The 19,441-nt window shown below is 47.3% G+C and overlaps 1 protein-coding gene across 4 annotated transcripts in view; it reads left to right on the plus strand.

Annotated features, from left to right (window-relative positions):
* Positions 1-19,441, plus strand: part of HIVEP3 (HIVEP zinc finger 3) — a 414,712-nt gene that overhangs the window by 234,833 nt on the left and 160,438 nt on the right. The window contains exon 4 of one of the 4 annotated variants that reach the window (XM_048826161.2): positions 11,459-11,564. The exons of the other annotated variants lie outside the window; for them this stretch is intronic. The gene's annotated coding sequence lies outside the window, so the exon portion shown is untranslated. The remainder of the gene's footprint in view (positions 1-11,458; positions 11,565-19,441) is intronic. 4 annotated transcript variants of the gene reach the window in all.

The following is a 19,441-nucleotide window of genomic DNA, read 5'->3' on the forward strand; positions in this document are numbered from 1 at the left end:
AAAGCGATTTTATACAGTCGATTGTGTGTGTCTCCACACTAATGCACTAAGTGCATTAAGTCGGCGGAGTGCGTCCACAGTACTGAGGCAAGCGTCGACTTTCAGAGCGTTGCACTGTGGGTAGCTATCCCACAGTTCCCGCAGTCTCCACCGCCCATTGGAATTCTGGGTTAAGCTCCCAATGCCTGATGGGGCAAAAACATTGTCACAAGTGGTTTTGGGTACATGTCATCAGTCGCCCCTCCCTCCATGAAAGCAACAGCAGACAATCATTTCATGCCTTTTTTCCGTGTGGATGCCATACTGCTTTCAGCAGACGGTGCGGTAAGACTGCTAACCGTCGTTGTCATCCACCGCTTCCACTGCCACTCTGCTCTTCTGGGGGTCTCACAGGGCTGCTTCCGCTGCAACTCTGCTTGGCTGCTCGTCTCGCCACACCACGGCAAGCGTGCAGCCCACTTAGCTGTTGTGTCCTGGCAGCAGACGGTGCAGTAGGTCTGCAAACCATCGTCTTCATTGAACGACTGCTTCCGCTGCCACTCTGCTCTCCTGGTGGTCTCGCAGGGCCACTTTCGCTGCAACTCTGCTCGGCTGCTCTTGTCTCGTCATACCACAGCAAGCGTGCAGCTCTCTCAGCTGTTGTGTCCTGGCAGAAGATGGTGCAGTAGGCCTGCAAAACGGGTCATTCAACCACCGCTTCTCCTTCAGCTCTGCTCTCCTGCAGACGCCATACCACAGCAAGCATGGAGCCCGCTCAGATCACTGCAGCAGTTATGAGCATTGAAAACACCTCGCGCATTATCATGCAGTATATGCAGAACCAGAACCTGCAAAAGCAGGCGAGGAGGCGATGGCAGTGCGGTGACGAGAGTGATGAGGACATGGACACAGATTTCTCTCAAAGCACGGGCCGTGGCAATGGGGCAGGCTCATGCCGTGGAACGCCGATTCTGAGCCCGGGAAACAAGCACAGACTGGTGGGACCGCATAGTGTTGCAGGTCTGGGATGATTCCCAGTGGCTCCGAAACTTTCGCATGCGTAAGGGCACTTTCATGGAACTTTGTAACTTGCTTTCCCATGCCCTGAAATGCAAGAATACCAAGATGAGAGCAGCCTTCACAGTTCACAAGCGAGTGGTGATAGCCCTCTGGAAGCTTGCAACACCAGACAGCTGCTGGTCAGTCAGGAATCAATTTGGAGTGGGCAAATCTACTGTGGGAGCTGCTGTGATCCAAGCAGCCAGTGCAATCACTGAGCTGCTGCTATCAAGGGTAGTGACTCTGGGAAATGTGCAGGTCATAGTGGATGGCTTTGCCGCAATGGGATTCCCTAACTGTGGTGGGGTGATAGACGGAACCCATATCCTATCTTGGCACCGGACCACCAAGGCAGCCAGTACATAAACTGAAAGGGGTACTTTTCAATGGTGCTGCAAGCACTGGTAGATCACAAGGGACGTTTCACCAACATCAATGTGGGATGGCCGGGAAAGGTACATGACGCTCGCATCTTCAGGAACTCTGGTCTGTATGAACAGCTGCAGCAAGGGACTTACTTTCCAGACCAGAAAATAACCGTTGGGGCTGTTGAAATGCCTATAGTTATCCTTGGGGACCCAGCCTACCCCTTAATGCCATGGCTCATGAAACTGTACACAGGCACCCTGGACAGTAGTCAGGAGCTGTTCAACTATCGGCTGAGCAAGTGCAGAATGGTGGTAGAATGTGCATTTGGACGTTTAAAAGCGCACTGGCGCAGTTTACTGACTAGGTTAGACCACAGTGAAACCAATATTCCCATTGTTATTACTGTTTGCTGTGTGCTCCATAATATCTGTGAGAGTTAAGGGGGAGATGTTTATGGCGGGGTGGGAAGTTGAGGCCAATTGCCTGGCCGCTGATTATGCACAGCCAGACACCAGAGTGGTTAGAAGAGCACAGCAGGGTGTGCTGCACATCAGAGAAGCTTTGAAAACCAGTTTCATGGCTAACCAGGCTACGGTGTGACAGTTCTGTTTGTTTCTCCTTGATGAAAACCCGCCCCCTTGGTTCACTCTACTTCCCTGTAAGCCAACCACCCTCCCCTCCCGCCTTCGATCACTGCTTGCAGAGGCAATAAAGTCATTGTTGTTTCAAATTCATGCATTCTTTATTAATTCATCATACAAATAAGGGGATAACTGCCAAGGTAGCCTGGGAGGGGTGGTGGAGGAGGGAAGGACAAGGCCACACTGCACTTCTAAACTTATTGAATGCCAGCCTTCTGTTGCTTGGGCAGTCCTCTGGGGTGGAGTGGCTGGGTGCCCAGAGGGCCTCCCACCCTTCGCATTCTTGGGCATCTGGGTGCGGAGGCTATGGAACTTGGGGAGGGGGGCGGTTGGTTACACAGGGGCTGCAGTGGCAGTCCGTGCCGGGGCTACAGTGGTGGTCTGAGCCTTTCCTGCACCTCAACCATATGCCGGAGCATATCAGTTTGATCTTCCAGTAGCCTCAGCATTGCATCCTGCCTCCTTTCATCATTCTGCCACCACCTTTCCTCTTGATCCCGCCACCTCTCCTGTTGCTCCAGCCATCTGTCCTCTCGTGCATCCCTCCTGTCCTCGTGTTCATTTTGTCTGCCTCCACGCATTCTGCTGGGCTCTTTCAGTTTGGGTGGACTGCATGAGCTTAGAGAACATTTCATCGTGAGTGTGGTTTTTTTTTTGTCTTCTTATGTGCGCTAGCCTCTGGGATGGAGATGCTAGTCACAGCTTTGAAACAGTTGCAGCTGCGGGAGGAAAAAAAGGGAGATTAAAATTGAAAAAGACACATTGGCCATTTAAAAGGAGGGGCTGATGTTTTCGGATTAACGTGCAGCACAAAACCAACTAACCCCCCCAACACACACCCAATTCTCTGGGATGACCGCTTCACCCCTCCGCCACCGCGTGGCTAACAGCGGGAATGATTTCTTTTCAGCCACAGGCAAACAGCCCAGCAGGAACAGCCACCTCTGATGTCCCCTTAATAAAATTCCCCTATTTCAACCAGGTATGATATCACTCTCCTGAGGATAACACAGAGAGATAAAGAACGGATGTTGCTTGAATGCCAGCAAACACCGGGATCACACGCTGCCATGCTTTCTTATGCAGTGATTCCAGACTACGTGCTACTGGCCTGGCGTGGTAAAGTATCCTTCCATGGAGGACGCAATAAGGCTGCCCTCCCCAGAAATCTTTTGCAAAGGCTTTGGGAGTACTCCAGGAGAGCTTCATTGAGATGTCCCTGAAGGATTTCCTCCCCATCCCCAGATACATTAACAGACTTTTCCAGTAGCTGTACTGGTCGCGAATGCATCCCAAGTCTTCAGGGCAAATTAATCATTAAACACGCTTGCTTTTAAATGGTGTATTATATTTACAAAGATACACTCACCAGAGCTGCTTTCTGCGTCTTGAAGGTCCGGGAGCCTGGGTTGGGAGAGTTGGGAAGGTATTGGCTCCAGGCGGTCGGGGAGAACAGTTTCTCTGCTTGCCTGGTGTGCACTATCTTCAACCTCCCCCTCCTCATCATCTTCCTCATCCCCAAAATCCTCATCCTTGTTGCGTGGGGAGACTCCCTTGCAGGAGTCCACGTACAGATGCGGGGTAGTTGTACGGGCACCCCCTAGAATTGCATGCAGCTCATCATACAAGCGGCATGACTGGGGCACTGACCCCGAGTGGGTGTTTGCCTCTTGGGTTTTTTGGTAGGCTTGCCTGAGCTCCTTAAGTTTCACATGGCACTGCTGTGGGTCCCTGTGATAGCCTTTGTCCTTCATGCCCTTGGAGATTTTTTCAAATATTTTGGCATTTCGTCTTTTGGAATGGAGTTCTGATAGCACGGATTCATCTCCCCATACAGCAGCCAGATCCAGTACCTCCTGTTCGCTCCATGCTAGAGCTCTTTTGCGATTCTGGGACTCCATGGTCATCTCTGCTGATGAGCTCTGCACTTCATGCCACAGTGGCCAAACAGGAAATGAAATTCAAAAGTTTGCGGGGCTTTTCCTGTATACCTTGCCAGTCTATCCAAGTTGAGAGTGCTGTCCAGAGTGGTCACAATGGAGCACTGTGGGATAGCTCCCGGAGGCCAATACCTTCTAATTGTGTCCATACTAACCCAAATTCGACCCGGCGATGTCAATTTTAGCGCTAATCCCGTCGTCGGGGAGGAGTACAGAAATTGATTTTAAGAGCCCATTAAGTCGACAAAAATGGCTTTGTTGTGTGGATGGGTGCAGGGTTAAATCGATCTAATGCTGCAAAATTTGACCCAAACTCATAGTGTAGACCAGGGCTATGTCTAAAATTGGCATAATGATTCCTCATGCCTGTTACTTAGCAGGACTAAAGCGTCTTTAATGTAAATGCTGGAATAGTAATGAGACTTTGTAGGGACTATTCTTTTTACCATCGGAGAGTCTCCTGAATGCTTTCAAAATAGTAATTAAGTATCACAACACCCCTGGGAGATCGGTAACATTATCACCCCCATTTTACAGATGAAGTGACTGAGGTACTGAGAGAAGACATGAAGTCACACAGCCAATATTAGAACTGAGAATAAAACCCAGGAGTCCTAGGGTAAAATTTTCAAAAGCAACTCAGTGACTTAAACCAATGGAAATTAGGTGTCTAAATACCGCTGAAAATCTGGCCCTTAGTCCCCTAGAGCCAGATTTATAAAGGTATTTGGTTACCTAAAGATGTAAATAGACAGTGGGATTTTCAAAAGCACCTCCATGCCTAACTCCCATTGATTTTATTGATTGTTTTGTAAAATCTCTGCATCTCTAGGCTCCTAAATTCCATTAACACTCTGGGCCCCAAGTTGCTTACGTGTTTTTGAAAATGTTACTCCTTCAACAACTGAAGTCCCAAACTTTCCAAAACTGGAAATACAACCCAGAAGCGCTGATTCCCAGTCCCCTGTTCTAGTGCAGAACCTATAATGTAATAACTCCATGAGGATCATATAGCTCTTTACACAGTCATCCTAAATACTCATGAGACAGGTAGGGAAGACTGGATTACAGAGGGATAAAGTGATATAGCCAAAGTTGTACACTGAGTCATTGGAAGAGCCAGGAAAAAAACCCAGGAGTCCTAGTTCACAGTTTTTGGCTCTAATTCTAGAACAGGGTTCCCAAATGTTTTCATAGGTTAAGCCAAACCTTAGTGGAGGTGTTTAGTAATGGACACCTCCTGTCCATTTACAATTATATAGCATACCTGGGCAACTACAGAAATTGCTTATGTGGAAAAGTAACATCAGGAAAATATTTAATGTAATTTTAGCTTCTGTTAATGTAATTTAGCAGCTGGAAACAAGGAAGACAGTTAGAGAAGCATGTGGTCAACCAGTACTGTGCAGACCACCAGAATAGGCTTTGTGGACCACTGTTTTGGAAACCTCTGTGCTAGATTAAACTTCAGAGAACTAGGAAAAACAATGAAAGGGTCAGAACAAGAGAGATACAGGGCAATTTCCTTCATTCTGTAAACAGCTTCAAAGAGGACTCCAAGACAGTAGGCAACTTGTGCACATCCTGGGCCAGGATAAGGTAAGCAGGAATGAGGGGGTATGAGGAAATATTCCCTGGCAACTTTGTCAAAATGCTTAGGGGAGGGAAAAGTCTAGCCTTTGAATGTGAAGTAAAGTATGGTTATTTTAATCATAATGGAATTGTGGACAGTCTTCCTGTTGGGAGGGCAGTCATGTTAACAAAGGGCTTCCATAAAACTGTTCACATTTAGCCTTTGTTAAACCCCATGTATCCTTGAGGTTTGCAGACAGGAGGAGGAGAGTCCCTGGGGAATTTTCCTTTTATTTTCCTGTTTAAATGAAAACACTTTCTCCCAACCAGGGAAAGAGGCAAACCTGCTGGGCAAACACATTTGTATTAATTGCACTTCGATGACAATGTTTATACTATTCAGCTGAAAAATATACTGACTTTATGGGCAATGTGGCACAGAGTTCAATTGACTGCAGCTTAGAGTGATGTGTGTGTTTTGTGAGAGAGGGTGTATGGATGGTATCTTCTCCTGGGAAATGTCATGAAAAGAGCTGATGCTTGGTGCAATGGATGCATTCCAAAGGCAAACAATTCACCCTTCAGTACCTGTCTTTTATGAGCCCTGGGGTTAAGTGCTCTCAGGTAGGGATGGTTTATCAGTACCATGCAGAGAGGGCAGGACTCCCATCACAGGTAGCAAGATTATCTCCTCACCTCCCATCAAATTGGGAGGTGGAATTTCAACAAGTGGCTCCTGAGAGACCCTTTCAGCATGCCCTGTGTGAGAAGAAGGGAAAGAGAATCATGTGCTTCAGAGGGAATCTGTCTATTTCCTTAGCTAATCTTATCGAGTCATTTCTACCAGACTCATCACCATGGCATCTGAGAACCTTACAAAATTATAGGGATACAACTGATTTTCTTCCCGCTGCCTTAGAGTCAGTGATAGACCAAACTGACTGTTAAATCTGCTTGTGTTAGGTATCCTCACGTTTCTCAAAGCGTTCGCGTGAGAGCTGCACCAAGTTCATTCTGTGAATATGCAAATACTAAAGTGTATTTAGAGTTAGAAAAGGAACTGCTCCCCATATCTGCCCTGTGCGTCGTCGAGTCATGTCTGCCACCTTCAGTGACACCAAGATGTTCTTACTCCTGCTGGCTTTGTGGGGCTGATCCTGCTATGAGGAAGCAGCGTGGACTCTGTTCTGTCTCATGTAGAACACCACAACACTCAGCTCAGTTCTAGATGCAGCCTCGTTTATTTTTTTTTTTTTAACTGGTGAGAAGCTGGATGTTCAGCTGCTAGGTGGGGTTTCCAGCTCTGGCTGTTGGGAAAGCTAATCTTTTGATGGAGGTATTTTGATCAGGATGAGTCAGTGTAAGGGGAAATATTCACCAAGGCCCATTATTCACCAAGTCACGTTATACACTATAACTGCCCTTCTGGTTTTGCTGTTTTTGGATCTTTCTGGTTGGTGTGGCATGACCACAGTGAAGGCTTTGCCACTTAGCCATCTTTGGAGAGACACAGGTCAAATTCACACCTTGTGTATCAGTAAATGGGTGCAACTCTCTTGAAGTCACTGCAGCTGCACCTCCTTACATCGTGTGAATTTAGCAGAGAGAAAGAGAGTGGGTGTGTAAAATTAAATATAAGAACCACCCCTCTTTCACAGGCTCACCCTCCTTTATGCCATGAATGAGAGGAGCTGAGTTGGAGCCGTGAGGAATTAGTCAGTGTACACACACAAAACGGATGTATTTTTACTGTACACTTAGCTGCTGTTTTGTCATTTCTGATATTGAAGCATTTGGGAGATGAAATGAAGTGGTGCTGTGTCAGACTGGGGACCGGGCAGCGTGGGGTTTTGGTGGTAGATTTCCAATGATTAATTTTCCTGAAGAGCTGCTTTCTGTTTACTGAACAGAAATACAATTCTATTGATGTCCACCCAGAAAAGCATATCCCACTGTTTGCCTGTCAGAGTCACTATTTCCATTATAGGGACCTCACACAGCTTTAATACTGCCCTGATATTGGAAAGCCTGCAGAGGGATGGGAATGAAGGCTTGGCAATGATTTTTAAAATAGTGGGCATTTGTCTTAGGCATAGTTTACACTAGAAAAAAGCTTGCCAGTATAGTAATAAAGGTATAGATATATCAGCAAAGCCTCCTCACGTGGACATAGCTTATAATGGCAAAAGATTGCTTTGCCAGTACAGCTTATACTGGTTCCTGAACAAAATATGGTCTCGTGGCAAAAGCACTTTTCCCCCTGGTATATCTTTGTCTGCGCTATGGGGAAATATTGTTTAAAAAAAATCAATCCCTAACCAACATTATTATGCGGGCAAAAGTTTTAAGTGTAGACCTGGCCTTAGATGCAAAGCTATTCTTGTGGTTTGTAAAAGAACATGATTTCCTACGGCTGCCTGAATTCAAAGCTCCACATTGTGTTGCTTTGTCTTCTGAGATCATCTCAGGACTTAAATCCATGCATTATATCCATCATCTTGGAAACCTGATAGTCTATGGGAGCCACTAAAAACACCCATTGAAATCCATTGCCATCACCACATGGAACAGGAACAAGCCCATACAGGTCTCCCTTGGCTGATCATTTTGTCTTATTGCAGCCACGTCCTTTCTTTACAATGAAACATTTTGTCTGCCCCTGTAAAGATAAAGGTAATCCATTCAGTTCGGCTATGGGCACCAGTGACAATGACTTAATCCCCTTCCTCCCCCCCCCCGAAGTTCTTGATAAGTAAGTATAATGCCAAATCCCTCCTGAACAAGTCCCCCTCTTAAAATCTATTAGCTATTATACGGTGGGCCTCTTAACATGTGTGTATTGTACATCCACCCAACGTGCCTTTTACTAATCTATGACAGCGACAGAGTCTAAAGCCCCGTATAGGAATCCAGGGCTCTTCTGCTGAATTGCTGTAGTGTAGGTGCTAAAAGTTGGTGTGAAGATCAGGGTATTTCCTGCTGAGTCATGCTGGCTTGGAGGTCCGGTTAGCTCCATCCAGAATATAAAGGGTCTGAGAGTGCCTCTTTGGGGTGTAGAAAACTAGGATACTAGGGCAGAGGAGGTCCCAAAAAGAAACCCTGGGAACTCCTAGTCTTGGGGAGGACACTTAGAATGTGGTTTATGTTGTGGCAATATTTCTGTGTTTCCAGTAAGGCCAAACCCCAGGAATAAGGATAAGTTTTGACACTGTCCCAGGCCGTGTGTTCTCTGCTGAGGATGGCATAGGCACACTGCCCATTCACACAGTTTAGCATGTAAGGTCAGGCACACAGGTATCCCACAGCTTTCTGGTCTGTGGGCCGAGTTCAGTGTCCTCAAGACTTCATGCAGCAATTCTGTGGAAAAGCTGATTTGATGTCATTGTTGTGTCATCACTCATGAAAGCTTCCACATGTAAAGTCTGAATGAAAATGAAATTGGAAGCCTGGCTCCTTTCCCACAGCTGTGGCTAATGTGTGATCAGGGCAATTTAGAGATATTCTCATACTTGTAGGTAGTTGCTCTGCTTTCATAAGGCACATAGGGCTCTCACCGAACGGCAAGGCCAAGCAACACAGAGAGAGGCTTACAGGGTGCAAAGAATGTAGTGTCAGGAACTAGTATAACCAAATGTTAAGGGCTTCAGACTTGCCTGCTCCCAGCAGGACTCTCCCCTCCCTGGTTCATCCTGCACACAGTGGAGGCCAGGCTGGAAGCATGGCATAGCTTCGTGGTACTTCCCAACAGCTCAGGAGCTCTGCATGCTGGCATGGGATCTGTTTAAGGGAGAGCACTTGCTAAACAGCCTAGAGCAAGTGATTCAATGCGTGCAGATTGGGGACTTTGCAGGCTGGACTTAGGGTGGGTCAGTGGAGGCTCTGGTAGGAGTCCCCTTAGGACATTGCCATACAACCAGTGTAAGTGGGTGTCTCCTATGCTAGGCAGGGGAGGTGCAAAGTGGCTGCCAGATGCAGGTGGCTTGTGTGCTGTGCTGCTGTGAAGGTACCCGTTCTGTTTTCAGCTGGAGAGTGTCCTGTGGTGGAAGCCCGATGTTAACGATCCCTGTAGCCTGTCCCTCCCTCCCTCCAAGGAGGGGTGTGCAGGGCTCTCCTCTTAACCCTGCAGGAGAAGAGACTGTGTGCCCCAGTTCCCAGGGGAGTAGACAGCCCGACCCAGACTGAGGGGGGCAGCATTTTCACATCTTCCAACCTTTGCCTCTAAGGCCACGTCCACAATAAAACAAAAAAACCATCTGTTAACACGGGTCAGCTGCGAAAAACGTCCAGATCCCACTGTACGCCAGGCAAGCTGGAGTTGTACCCTGGAGCTGCTCAGGATAAATCCTGGGAACCAGCTCACACCTGTTAAAACTCCCCCTTGCCTTGGCCAGCGCAGGATGTTTGGCACATCTTAGTTAACACGAGTCAAAATCCCCCCTTTTCCTAGGGGCCACAGGCTTGTTCCTGGCTCAGCTCCCGGTTCCCTGGGCTGTGCCCCGTCCCCACGCCTTGCCCCGAGCTCCGGGCTGGGGCGTGGGCTGCAGGTGATAACCCCTCTGCGGGTCGGAGTCCTCCTGCCCCGAGCTGCGGACTCCGCGCGGGTCGGTGAGTCCCGGACCGGGAGCGGAATCGCCGGAGCCCGGCCCGTGGCCCCGCACGGCTCCTGCGGGCCGGCCTGGGGAGTGACCCGGGGCCGGGCTGAGCCCGCGCCCCGCGTGCGGGGAAACAAGCTGGAGCGAAAGTGGGAGGGCGCGTGTCACGGGGCGGGGGGCGGCCAGATGCGGGGGCGGAGGATGTGGGGATGGAGAGATGAGGCAGGCTGAGAAGGATGGAGAGGGGGAGACGCCAGAGCCTGCGGTAGAGAGGTGGGGGCGGGGAGGGGAGGGGCGCGCACACACTCACTCACACTCACACACTCACACTCACACACACACACACACACTCTGATTGTTTTCTTCCTTCCCCCAGCGCCTCTGCGTGCACAGGGCTCGGGGCTGAGCGGACCCGCTGGTGCCTGCAGGGCATCTCCAGGGGGCTGCTTTCTGCTCTCAGCCGGCGTCCTCCTGGTAGGTGCATTTGGCTGACGTGAGGCAAGCGCCAGAGCCCACAGCAGCCGCTCCGCGGCACTAGCGCTGAGCCACAGGGCCAGTCCCATCAGCTGGTAGCCGGGACTCCAACGTGGCTCGGCTTCAGGCTAATCTACCCATGCCTTATCAGGGTGTCTGTCCCTGAGAGAGGCTCTTCTGCAGCCAGCACTGGTCCCATAGCCCATTCGTTCCTCATTGGGATTTGGCAAGTGATTCTTGCTGGGGCAGACAGTCCTTGTTCTGTCTTATTCTCTTTAGATCGTTATTTAGCACCTGCCAGCATGGTATCTGAGCACCTTACAGTCCGGAGGCAGGGCAGGCTCCTTAAGAGAGACTTGCAGTGAGATGCAGTCTGATCTGTACCCACTGCTGCAGATTGGTTCTCAGACCGATTGTGATGACAGTCTCACTTAGCAACTTTCCGATGGCTCTAGTCTGCTAACAAGTGAGCATTTGTGATGGAGGGGCGGTGTGTGTGTGAGAGAGAGAGAGAGAGATTTTTATATCACTGTCTATTGTCAAGATTTGATGGATTTTTGCAAAATTTTAAAGGAAGAAATGTTTGCTAGAAGTATAAGGAGTTTGGCCCAGGAGATGGTTGTCTCAGAAATGCGCTGTTAACAAGTTGTGCAATGCATGAGAGCCAGCCAAGGGCTGAAGGATTCCCTTGTCTGTATCGAAAGCCACAGCAGCTGCTTGACAACAGGAAACAATGTGTAGTGAATGGAAAAAGTGGGTGGTGCTGACTGAACAACTTCCCTTTACATCACTGCCCAAATAAGGAGCTTTAAAGTAACCTTTTCTATTACAGCCCATCAGAACATCCCCCTGGAGACTCAGGGTTCCTGTCTCTTACAAGCCACAGTCATGAGAGAGAAGGCTGCAATGCAGGGGGCATGGGAGCAGAGTCGATGCAGGTAATGAAATCCTGATTAGGCAATGAATGTTCAGGGAGGGTTTCTTTCCCTTTTATCAGCTGTGGTCAGGTGGGGGGAGGAGGGGAGAGATAGGCGCAGCAGTTTGCCCAGAAGTGAAGTAAGGGCAGTTGTAACACTCAGGCATGTCTCCCCAATGAGGTCACTGTAAATGAGTAACCAGGAGTTACTGGATGTAGGACTCCTGTATACTGTAAACATGAACGGCTTGTTTCTCTTGATCCTTCGCCAGGCAGCCCAAGTGCCAATACTGGCAAATAAATAAACTGCAGTTTGAATGTTAATTGAAGTGCATATATAACTGATGTTCTCGGGGAGTCCTGTCTGGGACTGTCACTGGTGATACCGGGTAGCACTGGCAGCTTGGGAGCCATCAATCTGGAATGGCTGGGTTTTTTTGGAGGGGGAGGGGTTGTTAGTAGAAGAAAGCAAGTGGCAAATAATGGGGATGCTGTCATGCAACATCTGATTAAAATATGTAACTACTTTAGCAAAGGTTTCAGAGTAGCAGCCATGTTAGTCTGTATTCGCAAAAAGAAAAGGAGGACTTGTGGCACCTTAGAGACTAGCAAATTTATTTGAGCATAAGCTTTCGTGAGCTACAGCTCACTTCATGGGATGCCTCTGTTTGCACTTGGAAAGGAAGATGAACTTTAGCAAAGTTTACTGACTTTCCAAACCTGGAGACAGAAAATATCTGCAAGACGAGTGCAGTAAGAGAGAGTGGCAAACTTTGCTAGAATAGTGGAGTAAAGGGCCTTTAGAGGGCTGAACCTGTTGGGCATTTTATTCTTTTCAATATTTCATGGGAGATTAACACCTGCACATCAGCATAAAATGAGGTAGTTTTAAAAATGTATGAAGTTTATGTAAATGAGCTGTAATGGTTTAAGCTCCTAATCCTTCTCAATGGAAATTAACAGCGCCTGTAAGGCAGCCAGAGGTGTGTTCTGAAATGGAGACATGCACTGAACGGCTGCATGCGAACGTGTGGATATTTATTCTACATACGGTGTTGATGGGAAGGACTGGGTATTTTTTATTTATTTATTTTCTGTAGCCTTTGAGAATTGGGACTAATTGTGCAGCTACCACAAAAGTGTCTCTGGCCCAGTAAAACTCTGGCAAGTGAAAATGGTTGGGGCAATTGACATGGTGACGTGCAGCGTCAGCAATAGAAGCTGAACTGTGCTCTACTGCTGATAGGTAGCTCGTGGCTTCTGAGCACTTACTTCGTCTGTTTGACCATTATCATTGTCAGCAGGCAAGGACACTTTTAGCCTTTATCATCTGGAAAGCAGGCGCCTGGATGCCCCAACATCCCCTCCTTTATAGCTCTTGTCCCTGTCCTGACTTGTATTAGTACATTTCAGGGATCCCCTAGAGCATGTGGCAGAAGAGACCTACTAATGTTCCTTAGCAGTTGTCATTGTCTGGTGGGTTCACACAACCTCAATGCCATAGAAACTTTACATTCCGTTTCCCATAGAATAATATACACAGCACAGTCAGAATCCAACTCTCTGATAGGAGTAAAACTGTAGCCTGCCTGAAATGAATTGAGGACTGGGGGGGTGATGATGGGGCATCTCAAAAGCCAAAAAACCTACTACTGTATAATGGCACTAACTGGCCCCCCTTGTTGACAGCCTCAACAGAGGGGCGCTGAGTGAATCCCACTCAGCCTTAGAAGGGAACCTTCTAGTGGAGGACTGAAGGACACATGATGGGGTGGAACAAGGGAAACATATGCTCTTATTTTCTGGGTTGCTCCTGTTCTGTGGACAGAGAGTCTCTTTCTCTGGGGCTTTCAATCTGGCTCCTTTCTCCAGCACAACATTCATTTCAATTATTATTTAGAAAAGGAAAAAAGTAAAATAAAACAATTTGGTAGGGAAACTCTAATTGTGCATCAAAATGAACAGTCCTAATTGAATTATTAACTAATTAAAGTGCTGGGGAAGCTGTAAACCCCCTAAAGTTGTCCTTGTGGCAGTTTTTACATTCATGGAATCTGGGACACCATGCTCTCACTTGCAGTGATGCTTCCCCAATGTTCCCCCTGTAGAGAATGTTTGGACTCTGTTGACTTCACCTTCATCTCTGTGCAGGACTGTTGAAGTGTAAGAGAAGTAGATTGAATAATTTGTACTCTTAATAGATTTTTTTTAATCTTCATCTACAATATGGATCTCTCTGATTTCTCAGGGTCAGCCATGGATTATTGAAGGAATGGGTATGTGCCCTGGCAGCATACTCTTGGTACTTTAATAAGGAGCTCCCACAAATTTTCCTTCCCCTCTATCCTGATAAGCCTATGCCTCAGGTGCAAGTGTGGCAGAGAAAATGGAGAGAGGGACTGCAGACTCTACTTGTTTGTTTTCCTGTTTAAACAAATCACGTTCTCATGGCCACAACTAAGGAGAGAGGCAGAACCACTGGGCAAACAGAAATGTTTAGAGCTTGTGCTTGAAAAATATACAGAGCTGTTGATAAAATAGCATGGTATTCAGCTAGCACAGTTTGCAGGGTGTGTGAGATTATGTACATGGGACTTCTAGGGGGATACGAAGGAGAGAATCCTCTGAGAAAATGTTTTTAAAATACCTGATGTTTATTCCAAAGGCAAAAGCAAATGTGTTGTTGAGAAATATTTCCTGAGTGCCAGGGATAAGGTGTCTCTGACATGGATGGTCTAGCAGTAATCAGAGAAACAGGGACTGTACCAGGGTTTGGGAAATCAGCCCAGCCATCCTCTCAAGTTGGTGGTAGGTCTTCTGAGAACTCCCTGCAATACATCATTGGTGAATTTCAACAGTTGTTTTGGGTACACTCCTCTTGCACTGAAATAGCTAGTTTTCCTTTAGTTTCTTCTGTCTCCAGGCCCAAGTAAATGTGCAGTAAACCTTCACTCCCCACCATATCACAGTATTTCGGTTGGCAGCCAAGACAAAGACTCTCCCTTTAATCCCAGGACAGGCACAGGTACTGTAGTATTGGCTTTCCCAGGTGCTTGAATTTAGCCATGTTCTCAACATGCTGGTCCATTTCTGTATGCAGAAAAGTTTCCGTAGCCACCAGGTGAGCAAGATTTCCTTGTGCAACTGGGAGAGGGAAGGTTATTTGCTGTGCAAGGCTGAGAATGTTCCCAGTGAGGCTGAGCAGAGGAGTCTTTTGCGTACATAGAGCTATGTCTGATGGAAAAATTCTGAGAAGTTTTTTTCCCTAGCGGGCTCAATGGTAACCAATCTAAGGCTGCCTAAATGTTTCTTTTCTAACCCCTTGATTTCAGTTGCACAAAACGTTACTGAATTGGGGCACTATTCTTTTGGAGAGTTTGAGAAGAAACCATTCAGCAGCTCTTGACTGGGAGGAAATAATTAGCAAGATTCAGCCTTTACCCACACCCCAAAAATGTATGTACCCTGCACAGAGAGGGCTGCATTTGTCTGTGGCCTTGCAGCTTGTGTAATCACTGACAGCTGGGTAAAGTTAAGTGTAAAATGCCACCATTGGTGTGAAAGAGTGGGGAATCTGGTGGCATTTTACATCTGCAGAGCTCAGGTGTAAATAACGACACAAGGTGCAAGATAGGAGAATTAGGTCTGGAGTTTTCAAGGGCACAAGTGCACCAGTTTATGTGGCAAACTCTATGAGCTCAGCACATGCTGTTTTCAAACACATGGTAAACTTTGTACATAGGGTGTATAGAGTTTTCTATGCAAACGAGATTTCAGTTTCAGGGGATCCATGGCTTCCCGGCCCCAACCCACTGCCACCAAACTCAGCTGGCCCTTCCTCTGCTCTTCCTGCAGACTTTAAAAGGTCTCTGGGAAAAGAATCCATGGATCTAGGTTTTTGCAGCATTGTTGCACCAGGAAGCTTTGGGGTTCAGATTTATTGGTGCATAGGAGTGACAAGACTTGTTCTTTATGCAGGTACTGGAATTCTGGGAGTTGAAGCCAAAATTGGCTGGTCCAGTGGGATCCAGACGCTGGATTTGGGGTTTTGCAGTATGGTTGCTTCAAGGTCTTGGGTGTGTTTGATGTGCTTAGGAACAGATACACTTGTTCTCTATTTTGATGGTACAACTAGGGGCTGGGGGAAGGGGAGGAGGGGGTGCGAATCAGCAGATTCCAAGTAGATCCAGCCTTTGCCTTTTTCCACATAAACCCTTTGGCTCCCTAAGCTCCTTCTTATCATGCTCCCACATCCAACCAAGGGACTCCATTGCTGCCCATCTGCTGGAGAGCACCAAAGGGAAATCCCCCTCCTGGGCTCCGTAGCTGGTCCGCACTGGGGTAGATTCCTACCTTGCAGAGCCCATGAGGACAAAACTGATACTGTCTTTAATTCCATGACCACATGCTGTTGTTTTCCACAAGGATTGCTAACAGGTCTTGAACTCAGGCCCTTTAGATCCACAGCACAGAATTCTTTTACTTGAGCAATTGGTGGTGAAGGTAGGCTGTTATCCTCTAAGTGGACCCAGCTGCAGAAGAAGACTGACACACTTTGCCAGTGGGCTAGACAGCTATTTGTGAGACAGCAGGTACCAGGATCCCCAAGTTCTGTTCCTGGCCTTGGGAGCAGAGTGTGGTCGAGTAGTTCAAGACAGGATAGCCAAGCACATAATTCGGTACATCCATTCTTAAAGACAGTGTGGTAATGTGGATAAGACTTGGGTTTGTCACAGAAGCAGCACTGCCTAAGGTGACCTCGTCTGTAAAGTGCATGAATGACAGTTGCCTCATCAAGTAGGGGACCAAGGGCTTAGCTAAGAATATGGGTTGTGAAATGTACAGAGCTATTGACAGCATACAGGGAATGAATGGGAAGTAGGACTCATTGTCTCCTGGCTTGCAGCTCGGTGTCCCTTAGCCCTTACCCTAGGCTACAGGGTACTATGCAGTAGAGGATGTCTCTGTCTCTCTCTCAAAATGTTTCTTTACCAGATATGTGGACAGGCCTGGCAGAATTGCCAAATGTGTGGGTGTCATGCATGATGCATGTATGACACTTGGCAGGTCTACCATAGCACCTGCTTTCGTATTTTGCTGCCTTGCTCTTTATTAAGAGGTGCATCTCTGTTCCTGATGAGTTTCTGTGTTTCTTTAGCTAAGCCCCCGTGTTCCCACCCCACACATGTTAAATTCCACTCTGCCAGTGACGTCCCATCCGGGAGTTGTGGAAATGATTCAGATGTTACAAACCATATCCCAGCATCACCTGGGGAATGAGCAGCATGAGTGGATGAATTCTCAATAAACAGAGGTCTTTCCATGCCAGTGCCCGTAATTATAAGGAACCCAAGGAAAACAAATAACTGACCTTAGGCTGGAGCAGCAGAATTGTCGCTAGCTGGAATGTGTTGTGGAGTTTTCCATGAGGCGTCACTGACTCTTTAAATAGCTGCCCACGAGTTTCATTCGCTTCCTCCTGCCCTTTATTCTATTTTCTGGTTTTGTTTCCTTCTGAGGAAATCTAGTAACATTAATTAAAAAACCAGCAAGGGCAAAGATGAGACAAAAATGTGAAGATTCAAAAATAAAAATGAAGAAACATGTTCATAAAGTGCAGTTGTTGGGGAGAAATAATGAACAATCGGTTGCCTAAAGAAAGCAAAGCAATTTCCAGTTTCTCTCTCCTTTTCAGTTAGAAGAGCTTAGCTAAACGAACACTCGGCACCTGGATAGTGAACCCAAGCCAGCATCAGCTCTGCTGCTGGAGGATTGCAGTCCGTCTAAGGCCAGATTCTCTGCTGATACAAATTTGCAGAGCTCCACGGAAGTCACTAGAGCTCTGCTTGTTTACACCAACCTTTAAAACCTTAACCTTTAAAACAGAAAAGAACAATTTTAGGGCTGTTAATTTCCTTGGTAGGGGGGTTGAGAGGTGAATCCCGTAGCTGAAGGAGAAGTAGTAGTCACTCTACACTGGGCTAAGCGCTATATAGAATTTCTGGACTGAATTCTCCTCTTTAGAAGGGTTGGTCACAGCAGCTTCTCATTGGAGGAGGGGAAACCAGTGGGGAAAGTCTTTCGATCGAGCCTGAGCTTGAAACTTGGCACCCACACCTGCCCAGCTGCTCCCCATTTGGTCATGGATATTTTTAGTAAAAGTCAGGGACAGGTCACGGGCTTCCATGAATTTTTCTTTATTGCCCATGACCCGTCCGTGACTTTTAGTGAAAAATATCCATGACAAAGTCTTGGCCTTAATCGTCGGCTTAGTTTGGTCGTCAAGGGCTGGACTGGAGCTGGTACTTCCACACATGCGCAGGGTTAGAGAATCAGCACGAGACACCTTCCCCCCACTCTCCAGGCAGACACTGGTCCCATTTGCAGTTCAGGAGCTCTCCCAAATGCAGGAAATGCTCCCGTTTAGTCCCCCGACATGCAAACTACCCCAAAGGCTGCAGAAAAGCCTGTCCCCTTCCCTATAATGGCCAGTGGGTCTGGCTGGGAGATGTGCAGAATTCCCCTAATCAGTGCCATAGCAGGTGTGTTCCTCTTGCTCACCAGGAACTTTGGGGAGATGTTTTGGCTCACAGAAGCATAGTGCCTCCCACAGGTGCCCATGGGCAGAGCTGTGCTTCAGGGGCACAGCCTCGCTGCTAAAATATTGCAGGTTTTTCACAGTAATGATCCGGTTACCGCTGTGTTTTGCACCATTACTGCAATAGTAGCTTTTATGCAAGGAATATTTATTAAAACGAAACCCTGACTGCTGTCCTACCCCTGTTTTAAATGGCGCTGTTCACAGTCAGATATAGTGCCCCCTGGAAGGCTGAGATCATTTTTGCCAAATCAAGGAATCCAAAGTCAGTGCTGTGCTGTTTTTCTTTGGCCTGAGACAAGTCTGCGGCATTGGTTTTATTATTCATGACGCAGGGCGTATCTCTTTAAAGAAGTTGAGGGAAATTCCCAGATGAGGGTTGGTTGCCATCATGGAGTATGATTTATTTTTGATTCTGCCTGTAATACATTGCCAGCGTAGACGGTCTGTTGCCTGAATGTTTTGATCTGACATTCACCTGTGGGTATTTGGTACAAAGATAGAAAATATTTTGTGATCATATTTGCATTAATCAAAACCTGAAGTTATTCAAGAGAAGATATGATATGCAAAAATGTACACACAAGGTTTTTGATATTTCCAAGTAAACGGGTAATGATGGGTAGAAGAAGAGTGAACACAAGCAAATATGTGAAGATAAAAATCAGAAAAGCCCAACTTTTTTGCGTTCCGCTTCACATAATGTGGCCCTCAGAGGCCATTTGCATGTGGCTTCCAGCCCATTTCTCATTGGGAAGCTGTTGGCTGTGGCTGTGTGGATCATGGGAAGCATGAAGAATTACCACAGAAAACATACTTGGATATTACTGCTCAGTTTGAACCCAGTTCTGCCACACTTACATACGTTCGTTATGGTTGCAGCACATGCACAGAGAAGCTAGAGAAAAGCAAAATACTCCTGCTGGGCAGCTGCAACATAGCACAATGTTATTTCTTAGAACTCAGAACCCCAAACCGGGGCAAAAACAGGCTGCTCTCTATTGTAGCGAGGCACAACTCACCCCACCTTGCTTTAAGCTGATTCTTTCCAGAGTGGCTGTCTGCTGACTGACTCAGACCACATGGCTTCCCCAGGGCCCTCTAGCTCCCAAGCAGGACCAGGAAATCCCTCACATTGAAAGGAATAGCTTGCCATTTTAAACTGGTTTCTAATAAACTCATGGTGAATAAGGATAGGCAAATCAGGCTCTTGCTTTATACAGTGGCGAAATGGGTGTCATAGAATATTAGGGTTAGAAGAGACCTCAGGAGGTCGTCTAGTCCAACCCACTGCTCAAAGC

Source organism: Caretta caretta, chromosome 19 (genome assembly GCF_965140235.1).
Source record: "Caretta caretta isolate rCarCar2 chromosome 19, rCarCar1.hap1, whole genome shotgun sequence".
Taxonomy (NCBI): domain Eukaryota; kingdom Metazoa; phylum Chordata; order Testudines; family Cheloniidae; genus Caretta; species Caretta caretta.